A 17,963-nucleotide genomic window follows, 5' to 3' on the forward strand; every position below is an offset into this window, starting at 1 on the left:
CTTTGTGATCAGATTACCGGAACTGATCTTTGTGGCGCTCTAGCCCATGAATCTCTCAAAGGCAGGATGGTTCTGTTCTCCGATCATACTGTCGTTATTATCTGCACTTCTCTGAAGCTTTACATGGCAAAAATGCTGCCCACCTCTTGGAAGAGGCAGCTTTTTTTTTTTTTAAGCAAGAATTGTAGCATTTTCCTAATATAAAGGTAAATACCGGTTTTGTAATCTATAACTCCTGCAGGCATTCAACGATGTTTCCCTTGTGGGCTAAACTGCTGGGTGTGACTAGTTTAAAAGCTGTCAAAATGACATAAACCAGTTATTAAACCCACTGGCTGCCTCACTGCCAGAGGGCAATAGTGTTCCATAAATAGTCTGCAGTGTAAGAGTGCTCAGAGCAACACTGAGCCATCAAACCCAAAGGCAGAAGGCATTTTAAACACGCAGTGAAGTGCAATCACGTGTAAAGTCCCCACACACCTAGATAGAAACTTTTTGTTTCTTTTCAGCAATGGCAGTTTGGGCAGTGGGTACAAGCTAAACACAGGTATTTTCAGTTTCTATTTCAGCACCTAAGTGAACGTGTAATCGCACCACGAGCTTTTCCCAGCAACTCAAACATGTAAATTATTGTCAAATGTTCCCATCAGCTACAGAGCATGTTGGATGGACAATGTCATTATCCTCTGTCAGGTGTTTGTGCACCGGAGTACATGTTTCTATAATTAAATATCAATTATTTTTATTTCCAGTCCCATTAATAATATTTGAAATCAGAAGCACTGTATTGTCTTTCTTCTTTTGGGACATGGATTCATTATCTGCTAAATGGAAACAGCCCTTAGGAAGTCAGTGGGATCTCACAGAGGCATCTTTTGGCATCCTTGTTTGTGGATAGGTAGGGTGTCTCTGAGGTCCTCTTAAAAGTAGTATCACATGAATGTGTTATTCAGAAATGTCTTCCTGAGGTACGCACCCATAAGCATATACTTATAGATGAAAAAATATAGATGAGCTACTGATAATTTTCACAGATTACCAACCTTAAGAAATCAATACCTAACAATTATTTTGGCCACAATATCTTTTAAGCAACGATCCTAAGAAATCAGTGGTAACTGTTCCTTTTATTTAATTTATGATGTTGCTGATAAAAGTGAACGGACAAGCTCAAGGCATTAGTTTGAGGGCCTTTAAGGGTGTAGGCTGGGAATAAGTAGAGAGGAAGAAGGAGAACTACAATATGTAGGTTTTTTCTAGGGTAGAGGTATGATTCAGTGTGAGGCTGGGCAGTTCTGGATTCTTCCAAGAGAATTTAGTTAATGAAGTATCATAAAATATTCACGATAAGAAAAAGAATCATCTAATGTCATTTTATGTTATGGACCAGTGTCCTGTGGGTATCTTTTAGGCATGACTAGAATTCCAACAGAATCAAAAGAAATTTTATTGTACTAAGCATGGCTGAGTTAGCCAAATGCACTAAGCATGGTGTTGAAACAATCAATTCAACTGATCTACTTCAATCTCTCCTTTTACCGAAAAAGAACTGTGGCTGTCTCTACTACTTATTTTTATCCACGAGGTTGAATGCTGCAGAAGTTCTGACTATGTGAAATACACAAATTTCCACAGGATGCTCCTTCCATTCTGTCTTGTTTTAGTCTTACTTGTAAAAGGTGACTCAAAGGGATTTATTCTGAGGTTCCAAACAATTTCAAAATCTAATCTAGCCAATCAATTTCTCAGTAATTGCCTTGGACAAAACTGAGACAAGAGCAATGCAAACAAAGTACTTTTAAATAAATCATAATTCCCAAGCAAATGTCTCCAGTAATTGAGGGTTTAATCAGATGACTAACAATTTGAAAGCCCCCTTGCAGTTGGTGACATAACAGGCAGCCGGAATGCAGAGAAAGCAGCCTGGTAGCAGCCATTTGAGATCTGAGAGGGAGGGACTGGATGAATATCTAAAATTCTCCAAACTTGAAAAAATCTCGTACCTGGAGGTTGTTTATGCAGTTGCCCTATTAGCAAAGGCCCGCGTATACAGTCAACCTGTTCAATTTGACTTGAAGCCTTTGAATATATCTAGAATGGCTTCCGATTTTCTTTCCCTCTTCGGATGATAAAAACATTTTGGTGGGCACCGAGAAGCAGGTGTTGTTAGTTATTCAAATTCAGAGCGTGTTACAGCTGTCCTACTCCCACCCATTTCATGCCGGCATCCTAATGTCTTCTCTTGCCACCTAGCCTTCTACATCCTAATTACAACAAGCCTTTTAAAAAGCTGCACTTGTGTAGCTCCCCATGCTGCAGCCTTAACAATGTGATTTCACTCCTGCTTGGTGGATGAAAAATCAATATGTGACTTCCTTGTGATTTTTTTTTTCCCTGAAACCAAGAAGCAAAGTACTCCACTAAGTGCAGCTTTAATTAAACTGAATATATTATAAAACACTCTCCTGATTGGCTTTGCCTAGAAAATGTTTTTTTAAAGTGTTACAAATCAATCAACTAATTGAGCTATGTAGTAGGAAATGCAGATGGCATAGTGTTACTCTGTGTTTTCACTCTGTCAACCAAGTGCCTCTTCATAGGCAGGGCTTGTGTTGGGGCTGGCAAATTGCATCTGGTGGTACCAGTGTGGGGTGGTGGCAACTGCTGGCTTTAACCAGTGCCAAGAATTACCAAAGAGCAACAACACACAATGCACTGACCAAGGGTGAGGGTGGTGTGTGGAAAAAGGGACAAGGGGACAGAGCTGCATAGCCAGGACACCTCACTTGCAGGCCCAGCCACCATCTATTATCCTACAGTGGACCAAGAACAGATGGTTTTATCTACCTGTTCACAGTGGTTCAACAGGGAACAAGGCCATACCTGTTTTGGGAATTTATTTTTTCTACAAATCTAACACTAGAAGACATTAGGATTTGTCTCGTGCTGTGCCCATTCAGTTGAATTTCATAAATACTAATTTAGTATTGGGTACCCTCCCTGAAGCCATGATGGCATGCTGGCTGAATGGTGGAGGCAGGGGTCTTTGCTCTTCAAGAGCTTTCGTTTAACAAGCATTTATTGAGTACACGCATGTTCAGGCACAATGTTGGGTGCATGGTAGTCAAAGATGAAGATACAGTGTCTCTGCCCTCAAGGATCTTCCAGTTAATTGAGAAAACAGATATGCCAACAGCCACTGTACCACATTGTTTGTGTTATTCATGAAAGCATGTATGAGACAAAGCATGGGAAAAGAACCAACTTTGCCCAGGGAATTCTTTATACAGAAATTAGAGTGTAGTGGATATTCTAGTACAAAGGCACACACACTTTGGGTGATGTCATGGATTGCACTGTGTTTCCCAAAAACATGTATATCAACTTGGCTAGGCCATGATTCCTAGTATTGTGTGACTGCCCACCATTTTGTCATCTGATGTGATCTTCGTATGTGTTATAAAATCTGTCTCTAAGATGTTGATGAGATGGAATAAGCGCCAGTCATGTTAATGAGACAGGACTCAATCTATAAGACTGGATTGTGCTTTGAGCCAATCTCTTTTGAGATACAAAAGAGAGAAGTGAACAAAGAGATATGGAGATCCTCATACCACACAGAAAGAAGCACTGGGAACATAGCACCTCCTTAGGACCAAGGGTCTCCGCACCGAGAAGCTCTTAGACCAGGGGAAGATTGATGACAAAGACCTTCCCCCAAAACTGACACAGAGAAAAAACATTCCCCAGAAGATGGTGCCCTGAATTTGGACTTCTAGTCTCCTAAATTTCTCTTTGTTAAAGATATCCACTTGTGGTATTTCTGTTATAGCAGCAATAGATGACTAAGACAGGGGATGAAAGTTCAAGTAAGTTTAGCACAATTTGAAGTATAAATTTTTCTCATTTTCAGTAGCTATCCAACAAAGTTCTCTCTAAAGTTCACATTCTGACCGTTCCCTTCAACTGTGAATTACATTTCTATCCTTTGTTTCACATTTAAAATGAACTTGTTCCAATTTAAAACATTGCTTAGTGTTACACACTCAGGCCTGTTGTATGTCAACCCATACCTGAAATGCATTGTGGGAAATTCTGATGACTCAGCAGTGATATGTGCAGATGCTTTAGAACCATTGACTAAGATTCTATCAGACTTAACTAGTTTCCTAGGGATACCTTACTCAAACACTTAAGAAGTTACAAGCCCTGAAGCTCAAGGGTTAGAAGGTGTCAGTAAAACTAAAGAAACATAAAAAGTAAAAATTGAGGGATAACTTTCATCATTGGTAATGTTCTTTATTCATCAATTCTAATTGAGGCATGCTGTTTTTAAGTGTGTTTGGACTTTCCATTTGTGAAAAGACTATTTAAATCTTGATAATCTAAAAGATATTTAATTTAAGCATATCAGGAAGGCTAAGAAACTTCTTAAAGTCACTCGAGTTATATTTGTTCAACTATTGCTTCTCGTTACTCTAGTTCAGTGGTTCTCCAAGTGTGGTACCCAAACCAGCAGCATCAGTATCCTCTGGTAGCTTGTTAGAAATGCAGAATTACTGGGCCCCCTCCCAGACATCTTGAATCACAAACTCTGGGGGTGGGTCCAAATGTTTTGTTTAAAGGAGCCCTCCAGGTGATTCTGACATAGGCTAACATTTGACAACCACCTGTGTCTTAGCCATCTAATGTTGCCATAACAGAAATACCACAAGTGGATGGCTTTAACGAACAGAAATTTTTTTTCTTACAGTCTAGTAGGAAACCCTGGTGGCATAGCGGTTAAGTGCTATGGCTGCTAACCGAAGGGTCAGCAGTTTCAATCCGCCAGGCACTCCTTTGAAACTCTATGGGGGCAGTTCTACTCTGTTCTATAGGGTCGCTATGAGTTGGAATTGACTCGATGGCACTGGCTTTGTTTTTTGTTTTAGTAGGTTACAAGTCCAAATTCAGGGTGTGGGCTCCAGGGGAAGGCTTTCTCTCTCTGTCGGGTCTGGAGGAAGATTCCTCCTCCTCTCCCTGGTTGAGGGGCTTCTCAGGCATAGGGACCCTGTGCCTAAAGGATGTGCTCTGCTCCTGGTGCTGCTTTCTTGGTGGTATGAGGTCCCCAACTCTCTGCTTTCTTTCCTTTCATCTCTTGAGAAATAAAAGGTGGTGCAGGCCACACCCCAGGGAAACTCCCTTTTGGATCAGGGAGGTGACCTGAGTAATCTTTTTAAGCACAGGCAGAGATTAAACCCATTGCCATCCAGTCAATTCTGACTCATAGTGACCCCTATAGGACAGAGCAGAACTGCCCCACAGAGTTTCCAAGGAGCGCCTGGCAGATTCGAGCTGCCCTATGATTTATAACTTGTAGGAAAATCACAAAATAGAGGTCAACCACATGTGGCCTGACCAAGCTGATAACATTTTGGGGGGGACATAATTCAATCCATGACAGCCTTTTTAGTGTATACATAATGCCAGATGCCTCAACATGCCTGTGGAGCTGGGTTCTATTTAGATGATGCTAAACAATGATTAAACACATTATTTCTAATTAAATTTAGATTAAGTTTCTTTTGAAACACAAATGGATCAATTTTACTAAATTTCCTTTTCTGAAGAGATAATGATTTTTAGCTACAAGTAAAAAGGAAATAGAAACAAACAAAAAACTAACATTAGTTGGGGGTTATGTAGAGAAGAAAACTTGGTTGATGACTTTTCAACAGATAACATTTTACATTTAAACATCTATTAATGCCTGTAGCACTATGATAGGTACAATTATTTAATATGTACCATTCATTCCATATGTTAAATAACTATTATCTGAGTCATTTGTAGCTTCTCTCACCTTACATATTTTTGGCATGCTTGGTATATCAGATTTTTGGAGAGAGGTACTAAAACCTCCCACTATAATTCTTGATTTGTCAACTTCCCATTATATTTCAGTTAATGTTTATTATATATATTTTAAGTTCAATTTGTTAGTTACATGGAGTTTTTTGCTTATTATACACTCCTTACATTTTTGTCACTCCAGAGGAAACACCTCAAGATCTAGAGAGTCAGTTCTGCTTGTTTTGCAGAAACTGTTTCCCATGAACAAAGAATATATATATATATATATACACACGCACACACATACACTTCCTCTCTCATTCCAAATAGCATTGTTCTCTCTGCATGCCAGCTCTTACGCCCAAAGCTTACCCTCCCACATCTAAGGTTGGCCCAGCACATTGCAAGTATATAATACAGTAGATTATGTGAGATTCCTGGGAAAGGACTAAAAACAGTCCAGCAAATTGGAATACTCCACCACAGAGGGCAGCTGTAAAGTTTAATGCAATAAATACCGTTTGGGTTTGTTTCAGCTCAGAAACTAAGGTTATTTATTCAAGAAGGAACCATCCAATGGGAAAGCACGTCTTATGTCAGTGATTTTATTACCAGCCTTGGAAGTTAGCTTCTTGGATAGAGAAGTTGGTAAAGCTGCTAGTCAGGATCTGTTACTGGACTGCTCCTACTAGAACAGAAGAGTGTGTGAGTGTGTGTGTGTGTGTGTGTGTGTGTGTGTGTGTGTGTGGTTGATGTGCTTGGGAAACAGTATAGACAGCTAAGCATTCTTAAGGCATTGGGAAGGAAGATCAGCTGCCTTGGTTACCAATAAGTTAAGAACTGTTCTGAAGATTAGGCACGTTGCAAAGATTATTGTAAACTATAAACTGCTAACACTATATTTTGTTTAGTGGGTTTTTTTAATACATATATAGGCTGTTTATGTCCATTGCTTGTTTGTAATAAACTAGATGACAAACCCTAAAGATTTCATTCTGACTTCCAGGACTGTGGGAAATCTTTGAACATTACTGTGTGTTCTGGATTGAATTGCGTTACCTAATAAATATGTGTTGTAAATCCCAACTCTTAAACCTACAGATGCAATCCCATCAGGGAATAGATTTTTCTTTGTTATGTTAATAAGGTCATATCCATTTAGGATATGTCTTAAACCAATCACTTTTGAGATATAAAAGGAACAGATTAGGCACAGAAGAAAAGAACAAACAGATGGAGGAAGATAGACACCAGGACACATGAAGATTGCCAAGAAACAGAGAAACAGAAACTGAAAAGTGACAATGTTTTTCCACCGGAGCTGACATAGACAGAAAACCTTCTGCTAGAGCTGACACCCAGTAATATGTGGACTTCTAGTCTCCTTACTGGAAACCCTGGTGGCTTAGTGGTTAAGTGCTACAGCTGCTAACCAAAGAGTTGGCGTTCAAATCCGCCAGGCGCTCCTAGGAAACTCTATGGGGGCAGTTCTACTCTGTCCTATAGGGTTGCTATGAGTCAGAGTTGACTCGACAGCACTGGGTTTGGTTTTGTTTTTAGTCTCCTTACTGTGAGAAAATACATTTCTGTTTATTTCTGTTTGTTAAGCCACCCCTTGTGGTATCTCTTATAGCAGCATTAAGAAACTAAGATAATTGACTTCAGCTTTTCTATTGCAGAGTGAAGAGGAGTAGAATGTACCTTTCATATATATATTTCATAACAGTTGATGTACACCATACAAACTCTCACTTATATACACAGTGGAAACCCTGGTGGCGTAGCTGTTAAGAGCTCCGCTGCTAACCAGAAGATCAGCATTTCATATCTATCAAGTGCTCCTTAGAAACACTATGGGGCAGTTCTACTTTGTCCTATAGGGTCGCTATGAGTTGGAATCAACTTGATGGCAGTAGGTTTTATACACACATCACAAAGACAAACTGCTACTCAGATAAGATGAGCTGCAATCAGTTCTCACCACTTGTACGGCCCTCCCCCTTCCTCATCTCTAGAGTTTTAGAACTCCAGGAGAGAAGTTCTGGCCAACCAAGGGCTTCTGCAGTGTATTTGGTTCTTTACGTGAAGTCCTCAAAGGTAGGGTTCTTTCTGTCACATCTTAGAAATTCATGCTCAGGAAATATAACTACTTGGAAATGGTTAATTGTCAGGGACAACATTAGGGCACTCTGACAAATGGAAGAAATCTATTGTCTTTGTCCTCAAGAAAAATATATTTTTAATTTAACAAAACTTTAAACACCCAGAAAATAGTAAATACAGTACTCTTCAATGAGCAAATGATTTATAAAAATGATTTATAGCCCTGAAAAAAGTTCAGTACACGCTTTTTAGCTACAGAGTGCTATTTTCCTCCCTCTTTTAAATATGAATATATCATTGTAACAAAAATCTTACTTTTACTGTGGGAAAACATTTGTACTTTAATCATGTTATTACTTGAATTTAATTAAAAAAAAAAAAAAGATGTAGATGTAACCCTCCCTTGCTTTGTAAGGAGAACATTTTAAACCTGTGTCAGAAGCAACGGTTAATCTTGCTCACTCCCCAGGCCAAACTCTGGCCTTCAGGAAAAGTTTATGTTCTCGGGAAAGAAAACAATTAACCACGTTCAGAATAAATGTCTTCCACAAGTGTAAGAACTCAGAAATTATAAAGATGATAGAGAAGGAGCCTTGGTGGCACACTGGTTAAGGATTTGGCTGCTAACTGAAAGGTCTGTGGTTTGAATTCACCAGCTACTCCATTGGAGGAAGCTGTGGCAGTGTGCTTTCATAAATCACAGACTTGGAAAATCCTCGGGGGGCAGTTCTACTCTGTCACATGGCGTTGTTGTGAGTGGGAATCAACTCAATGGCAACAGGAAAGTTGAAGACATCAATAAAAAAGTCGATGTCCAAAAAAAGCCCTCATCCTTGGTTCCTATGAAAATTCATTTATTTCTTTAATTCAATAAATATTCATTAAGCACCTGCTTTGTGACAGGTATTGTCCTAGACTTTAGGGATATGGTAGATAAAAACTGTGTTTCATGAAACTTATATTCTATTTGGAGTAAAATAGAAAATGAAGAAGTAAACAAATAATTAGACAAGATAATTTCAAATAGTAACATGCATTATTAAGATTTTTTTTTTCGTAAAATGCTGTTGTGATAGTGAGTGATTGAACAAGAATCTTTTCACATAGTCATTTAATAGTGAGTTTCATATTCTTTTACAACAGACCGATAATTGTCTGGGTGTACTAAATTACATGCAAAAATTAATTAGCAGCTACTCTGTGTAGAGGACTAGTGAAAAATAGGAAAGCTCTTAACAAGATGGATTGACACAGTGGCTGCAACAATGGGCTCAAGCATAACAATGGTTCCAAGGGTGCTGCATTACTGGGTAGTGTTTCGTTCTGTTTTACATGCAGTCCCTATGAGTCGGAACTGACTCAATGGCACCTAACAACAACAACTATGTTAGGCAATACGGGAGATTACAAAATAAATAAATAAAATAAAATGAAATATTGCCCCAAAAGAAACAAGATGTTAAAAAAGCAAATTACTAATTCAAAAGTTAATACAGTTCCAAGTCAAGAGTACATAAAGATATCGGAGAGTCATAAAAACAGCAATAGCTATAATTACAATTTATGTTCTAGGGAGGTGTTTTATATCTATTGTCACTAATTTGCACATTCTTCATATTACAAATAAAGAAAACAAGTTTGAATAAGGTCACTGGCTTGCCCAAAGTCACATGGCTGGAAAAGTGGCAGAATCCGTATTCTAGCCTGCTGTTTCCATCCCAGCAACCTGCCTCACCAAACAGTATGGCAGGGGCTGGCCAAAACACTAGTATTGAAAATTGGTATACTGGGTTCTGATTTTCAGTAATGGTGAATAAATTTATTCAGACCAAACTTCCAATAAAAAATAAACAGTGCTGGAACATGCTTGTGTGGAAGCCTATAACCAGACCTGTGAGTGGAATATCAAGTCAACAAGGATGCTTATATTCTGAAGTCTTTGTCAACACTGCATATGTTAGCTTCAGTTCAGGGCCACGGATGATGAGAGGGACAGAGTCAAATTCCGCTGCCTACCCCATTCTTTGGTGGAGGTACATTTTAGACCTCAGCAAACCCTCACAAATTATTTTGCAAGGACAATGGCCAGAAAGCAGCCTTAGATTAGATAATGAGATGCGTGAAGAAAGGAATTAACAAGAACTAGAGCCCAGCACAAAAGACAGCAGAAATAGATCTGCACAAACTTTAGATATTGGAATTTTAAACCTCATATTCCAAAAGAACTATGATTATCATCTTTACAGGGATAAATGATAAACTTAAAAATATCTTCAGGGAATCAAATACCATAAAATGTCAAAGCAGATTTAAAAATAACTATAAAAAAGAAAAACTTAAATTATAAAGCTTATGAATGAGATTAGCAGTAGATTAGACACAAGAAAGAAGTAAAGCATTGCAAGACTGATCAAAAGAAATTACTCAATACGTAGTTGCTTTTAGGAGCCACTGAACTGGTTTCAACTCATACTGACCCTACGTACAACAGAACGAAATATGCCCTGGTCCTGCGCCATCATCACAACCTTTGCTATGTTTGAGCCCATCGTAGCCACTATGTCAGTACATCTTGTTGAGGATCTTCCTCTTATTCACTGACCCTCCATTTTACCAAGCATGACATCCTTCTCCAGGGACCGGTCCTTCCTGATAACATGTCCATAGTACTTGAGACAGTGTTTCACCATCCATGCTTCAAAGGATCATTCTGGCTGTACTTCTTCCAAGAGAGATTTGTTCGTTCTTTTGGCAGTCCATGGTATATTCAACAATCTCTGCCAACACCATAATTCAAAGGCGTCAATTCTTCTTTGGTCTTCCTTGTTCATTGTCCAACTTTCACAAGCACATGAGGAGACGGAAAATACCATGATTTGAAGGAGGTGCACCTTAATCTTCAAAGTGACGTGCTTGTTTTTCGACACCTTAAGGAGGCCTTTTGCAGCAGATTTTCCCAAAGCATTACGTAGTCTGATTTCTTGACTGCTGCTTATGTGGGTGTTGATTATGGATCCAAGTAAAATGAAATTCTTGAGAACTTCAATCTTTTCTCCATTTATTGTGATGTTACTTACTGACCCGGTTGTGAGGATTTTTATTTTCTTTATGTTGAGGTGCAATCCATACTGAAGGCTGTAGTCTTTGATCTTCATAAGTAAGTACTTCAAGTCCTCTTCACTTTAAGCAAGCAAGGTTTTGTCATCTGCATATTGCAGTTTGTTAAAGAATCTTCCTCCAATCCTGATGCCACACTTTTCTTCATATAGTCCAGCTTCTTAGATTATTTGCTCAGTATACAGATTGAATAAGTATGGTGAAAGGATACAACCCTGACACACACCTTTCCTGACTTTAAACCAAGCAGTATTCTCTTGTTCTGTTCAAACAATTGCCTCTTGGTCTATGTACAGGTTCCTCATGAGCCTAATTAGGTGTTCTGGAATTCTCATTCTTTGCAATGTTTTCTATAATTTGTTACTGCCCACACAGTTGAATGCCTTTGCATAGTCAATAAAACACAGGTAAATATCTTTCTGGTATTCTCTGCTGTTAGCCAAGATCCATTTGATATTAGCGATGATATCCCTTGTTCCACATACTGTTCTGAATCCGGCTGGAACTTCTGACGGTTCCCTGTCAGTGTCCTGCTGCAGTCACTTTTGAATGATCTTCAGCAAAATTTTACTTGCCTGTGATATTAATGATATTGTTCAATAATTTCCACTTCCTGTTGGATCACCTTTCTTTGGAATGGGCACAAATATGGATCTCTTCCAGTCAGTTGGCCAGGAAGCTGTTTTCCTAATTTCTTGACATAGTTGAGTGAGCACCTCCAGCACTGCATCCATTTGTTGAAAGATCTCAATGTAGTACACATAGAGAAAATAATAGATGGAATATAAAGAATAGAGGATAAGGCATAGAAGATACAGCATGAAGTTCTGAAATAAATTTGATTAAAATCCAAGAAGGAGAAGATAGAATAGATAAAAGAAATCTTTAAAGAGAAAATATCTAAAAAAGATTTCCAAAACTGATAAAAGATCCAAATTCAGGATTACTAGTGGATCACAAGCAAGAAAATTAAAAATAAGTCTATAACTGGACACATCATGATAAAATCTTAGAAAATCAAGGACAAAAAGAGAATTTTAAAATCTGTCAGAGAAAAGTTTTAATACCTTTACATAAGTAATAGGCTGACAGCTAATTTTTCACAACAATTCAAAGAGATGTAATGGAAAATTACTGCCAACTTCTAATTCCAAAACAAGTAACATAATATATATTTCAAGAATACAGGAGAAGGAGATGCATCATAATATCCCTTTTGACAAAGACTTGAGAAACTAAGTAAAACAGAAGAATAGTAATGACCTTGGACCCCTGAACATCAAATGGAGTGCTGGAGAATAAGACTGAGCACCAACTGGAAGGAGAGATAGAACAAAACCAGTGGGAATATGGAGATTCATGAATTGTCTGTGACCTGCATACTGGCCTGGTGTAGCATGGTTATTTTGGGATGACAGCAAGCACAATTCCTGGGTGAGTAGCCCAGGAAGTCAACTTAACAGAAAACACAGCTGGAGGCAGAGATACTGTGTAAAAAAACTTGGAAGGAAATCAGGTGGGCAGACCTATCTTGGATCCGATCAAGCCCAAGAGAGTGACATGTGGAAGCACCACACTTTTGAAAATCAGGATTCGCAGGTAAGTGCTTCGGTAACAAAGTCAGGTGGTGTGAATCATCAGAGCCTCAGGACTGAGAATAGATAGGACAGGGAGAGCATATTTGCAGAAGGGCAAAGGGAAACAACAGGAGGGTGGAGGAGCAATTCGGTGTATCGGCAAGTGCAGAGGTGGGAGGGAGCTAGGAACTAGGGCTAGGATTGTGGGTCAACAGCAGTGCCTTTCCATTTAGATGAAAGATACCATTTAAATAGTAACCCACAGGGTAATAATTAGAAGACCCCCACAAGTGGCCTCCCTTTGGGGGGCCCTCCCAGGATGCCGAGGCCTCCACACTTCTCCCACCCACCCCTCTTGGCCCATTTCTGTGTCCCAACCCACCCCCACCCCCACCTTGGCTGCTTCCTTGGGCCTCTGTGCCCTGACTCCCACCTCACCCCCTCCTGGGTTCTTCTACATGTCTTGGTACCCTGTACCCTTCCCTGCCCGAGGCCACTTCAGTGGGCCTTGATGCCCTGTCCACCCATCCATCCCCATGACCATTTATGCTCCCCAGGAGCTCCATTAATCATTTGCTCCAATACAGATGGCCTGCATTATCCCTCAAGTGCTGCAAAGGGATGCTGACCAACTGATGTCTGATACCTCACACTGAGGGAGGGAACTTCCCTCATACGTCCATGCAGTCCTGTAAAGGATGCCATGTACACCTAACAACACAAGATCCTTGGATGTGTGTGACCCATCATACTCATCAGTGAGAGGAAAACACACTCAGCCAACCAACAACACCTAAGTCATACATAGACAACACAAAACAACAATTAAAATATTACAAAGGAAAGGGAGCAATCAAAAGAAAAGAGAAAGAAGCTAAGCTCCTGATATACCAAAACAAAGGTAGGAAAAAAAAAAAAATATATATATATAGTTATTGTTAGGTGCTGTAGGGTCAGTTCCAACACAATGAAACACTGTCCAGTCCTGATCCATCCTCACAGTTGTTCCTATGCTTGAGCCTATTGTTGCAGCCACTGTGTCAGTTCATCTCATTGGGGGACTTCCTCTTTTTTGCTGACTCTATACTTTATCAAGCATGATGTCCTTTTCCAGGGACTGATCCCTCCTGATAACATGTCCAAAGTATGTGAGACATTGTATCACCATCCTTGCTTCTAAGGAGCATTCTGGTTGTACTTCTTCCAAGACTGTTTGTTCTTTTGGCAGTCCATGGTATATTCAATATCCTTCACCAATACCACAATTCAAAGGCATCAGTTCTTCTTTGGTCTTCCTTATTAATCGTATAGTTTTCACATGCATATAAGGTGATTGAAAACACCATGACTTGTGTCAGGTCCTTAGCCCTCAAGGGGACACCTTTGCTTTTCAACACTTTAAAAAGGTCTTTTGCAGCCAATTTGCCCAGTTCAATGTGTCTTTTGATTTCTTAACTGCTGCTTCCATGAGTGTTGATTGTGGATCCAAGTAAGATGGAATCCTTGACAACCTCAATCTTTTCTATGTTTATTATGATGCTGCTTATTGGTCTAGTTCAGTTGTGAGGATTTTTGTTTTCTTTATGTTGAAGTGTAATGCATACTGAAGACTGTGGTCTTTGATCTTCATCAGTAAATGCTTCAAGTCCTCTTCACTTTCAGCAAGCAAGGTTGTGTAATATAGGTTGTTAAAGAGTCTTCTTCCAATCCTGATGCCCCATTCTTCTTCATATAGTCCAGCTTCTTGGATTATTTGCTCTCTCTCTCTCTCTCTATATATATATATAATAAAACTTTAATGCCTCAAAGACAACAGTCAATTACAAGTCATATGAAGAAACAAAGAAAGGTGACTCAAGAAAATGAACAAAATAAAGAAACAGAAAAAACCTATGAGGAAGAACAGGTAATGGAACTACTGAGAAAAGACTTCAAAGAGATTAAATAAAACACAGAAAAAAGACTAGAAGAATTTGAAAAATAATACAAGAACAACAAATTAAATTAAACAAATTGAATCCTTAAAAAAAACAAGAACTAGAAACTCAGAAGCTCAACAAAATAACAGAAATAAGCAACTCAATGGAAAAGGACACAGAAGTAAAATTGAAACAATTGAAGAAAGAATCAGTGAAATAGAGGACAAAACCTTTCATCTTACTTAGTATGAGGAGCAAACAGATTAAAGATGGGAAAAAAAAGGAAGAAAGGTTATGTGGTACATTACCAAGAGGAATAATATACACATATTAGGAATCTTTGGAGCCCTGGTGGCACAGTAGTTAAAAGATCAGCTCTTAATCAAATAGCAGTTTGAATCCACAAGCCACTCTTTGGAAACACCATGGGGCAGTTCTACTCTGTCCTATAAAGTTGCTATGAGTTGGAATCAACCAAATAGCAATGGGTTTGGTGTTTTATTATGAATCTCAGAAGAGGAAGGGGGAAAAATTACAGGAGGGTCTTTGAAGTATTAAATGCAGAAAATTTCCCAAGTATCATGGAAGATGAGATTTTCATCCAAAAAGCTCAACAAACTCCATATATAATAGGCCCCAAGAGAATGTCATTAAGACATATCATAATCAAACTTTCTACATCCAAAGACAAAGACAGAATTTCAATAGCAGCACATGAAAATTGAAATATTGCTTATAAAGGGGCCTCAGTAAGACTAAGTGCTGACTTGCCATCAGAAACTTTGCAGGAAAGAAGATAACGGGATTACATATACAAAACTCTGAAAGTAAAGAACTGTCAACTAAGAACTATAGATTCAGTATAAAATTATCATTCAAAAATGATGAGAAATTAGGACATGCTTAGATAAGAAGAAACTAAGAAAATTTGCAGCCACCAAATCATCCCTACGAGAAATATTAAAGGGAGGATTATGGTTTCGTGGAACATCTAGCTCAACTGGCATAACATAGTCTATAAAAAAAAATGTTCTACATTCAACTGTGGTGAGTAGCAACGGAGGTCTTAAAAGTCTGCTAGAGGCTGTCTAAGATACCTCTACTGGTCCCAGCCCGGCCAGAGCAAAAGAGAAAGAAGACCAAAGACACAAGGGAAAGAGTAGTCCAAAGGGCTAGTGGACCACAACTACCACAATGTCCACCAGAGTGAGCCTGAAACAACTGGATGGTGCCCAGTTACCACTACTGACTGCTCTGGCAGGGATCACTATATAGGGTCCCTACAGAGCAGAAAAAAAACACAGAACAAAATTCAAATTCACACATACACACACAAAAAAGACCAGGCTTGCTGGTCTGACAGAAACTGGAGAAACCCCAAGTGTATGGCCCCCGGACACCCCTTTAACTCAGTACCAAAGTCACTCCTGATGTTCACCCTTCAGCCAAAGATTAGACAGGTCTATAGGGCTAACAATAACACACATAAGGGATGTGCTTCATAGTTCAATCACATATATGAGATTAATGGGCACACCAGATCAAAAGCAGAGATGAGAAGGCAGGAAGGGACAGGAAAGCTTTACAAACTGAAACAGGGAACACAGGATGGAGACAGGGAGAGTGTTGACACATCATGGGATTGGCAACCAAGGTCACAAAACAATTTTTGTATTAACTGTTTAATTGAGAAACTAATTTGCTATGTAAAGTTTAACCTAAATCTTAATTAAAAAAAAAGACAACATCCAACAATCTGGGGTAAAGATAAAAAAAAGAAAAACCCAGGTGAAGACATCACGACAGTAAAATAAAGTTAAAAATGACTACAGGGAATCTGAGATACAAAGTTGACCCATCAATGTTTTAAAATGAACAAAGAGCAGAAGACAAATTAGATAACAGGGACGTCATAAAAATTTAATACTTATGCTCATCAAAAGAATAAAAAGACAACCCATAAACCAGGAAAAAAAATTCCAGAAAGAAATATCCAATAAGGGTCTAGTTTCTAAAATACATAGAAAACTTCAACACCACAACAAAAAGACAAAGAATCCAATTAAAAAATGGGCAAAGGACATGGAAAGACACTTCAACAAAGAGGACATTCAAGTGGCCAACAAACACATGAAAGTATGCTCATAATTATTAGCCATTAAAAAAAAATGCCGTCATGTCAATTCTGACTCATAGCAACCCTACAGGACAAGAACAGAACTGCCCCATAGGATTTCCAATGCTGTAAATCTTTATGGAAGCAGACTGCCACATCTTTTTCCTGCAGAGTGGCTGGTGGGTTTGAACTGCCAACCTTACAGTTAGCAGGCCAATGCTTTAACCACTATGCCACTTAATCAAAACTACAATGAGTTACTATCTCACCCCTGCTAAAATGGTACTACTGATTAAAAAAAAAGAAAACTACAAATGCTGGCGAGCACATAGGGAGATTGGAACTCTTCTCCACTGCTGGTAAGCCCCAAAAAATCAAACCAGTTGCCATCAAGTCAATTCTGACTTAATGACCCTATAAAGAAAGAAAAATTTCTTAGAGAGTAAAACTGCCCCATAGGGTTTCCAAGGAGTGGGTGGTGGATTTGAACTGTCAAACTTTTGGTTAGCAGCTGAACTCTTAACCACTAAGAGATTGTAAAATGGTACAACCACTTTGAAAAATAGTATGCACTTCCTCAAAAAACTAGAAACAAAACTACCTTACGATCCTGTAGTCCCACTTGTAGGTATATACCCTAGAAGAGACACAAACACACATACTCATTCTTTGCTCATTGTAGCACTATTCACAATACCAAAAAAGATGGAAACAACTTAAGTGCCCATCAGTGGATGAATGGATAAACAAATATGGTGCATACATATAATGAAATACTACTTAGCCATAAAAAATAATGATGAGTTCTCAAAATATGTTACAATGTGGGTGTATCTGGAGGACATAATGCTGAATGAAATGTCAATCACAAAAGGAGAAATAGTGCATGATCTCACTTTTATAAAAAGATAAGAGTGAGTATACATACAGAAACCAGTGATTTTTGGTTGTGGCCAGGGATGAGTGTGGGGAAGGGGAATTACTCTCTAGGTAGCAGACATTAGTTGTTTTTTGTGATGGGAAAGGTAACACCTAATACAGTGAAGTATGAACAGCTTGACCAAGGTAAATGATGTCACTAAGAAGTACACAAGAAAAAAAATAAGTTTTTAGTAAATACTCTGACATATACAATTTTGCAACAATAAACAAAAACTATACTTGTGGTTACATATATGTATATGTTTGCATACATGTGTATATGAATGTATATATGTTTATACATGTGTGCATATATAGATATATCCATCTATCTATACATGTATATATGTGCATGCTTATATATTCATATACACAATA

Source organism: Loxodonta africana, chromosome 24 (assembly GCF_030014295.1).
Source record: "Loxodonta africana isolate mLoxAfr1 chromosome 24, mLoxAfr1.hap2, whole genome shotgun sequence".
Classification (NCBI taxonomy): Eukaryota; Metazoa; Chordata; class Mammalia; order Proboscidea; family Elephantidae; genus Loxodonta; species Loxodonta africana.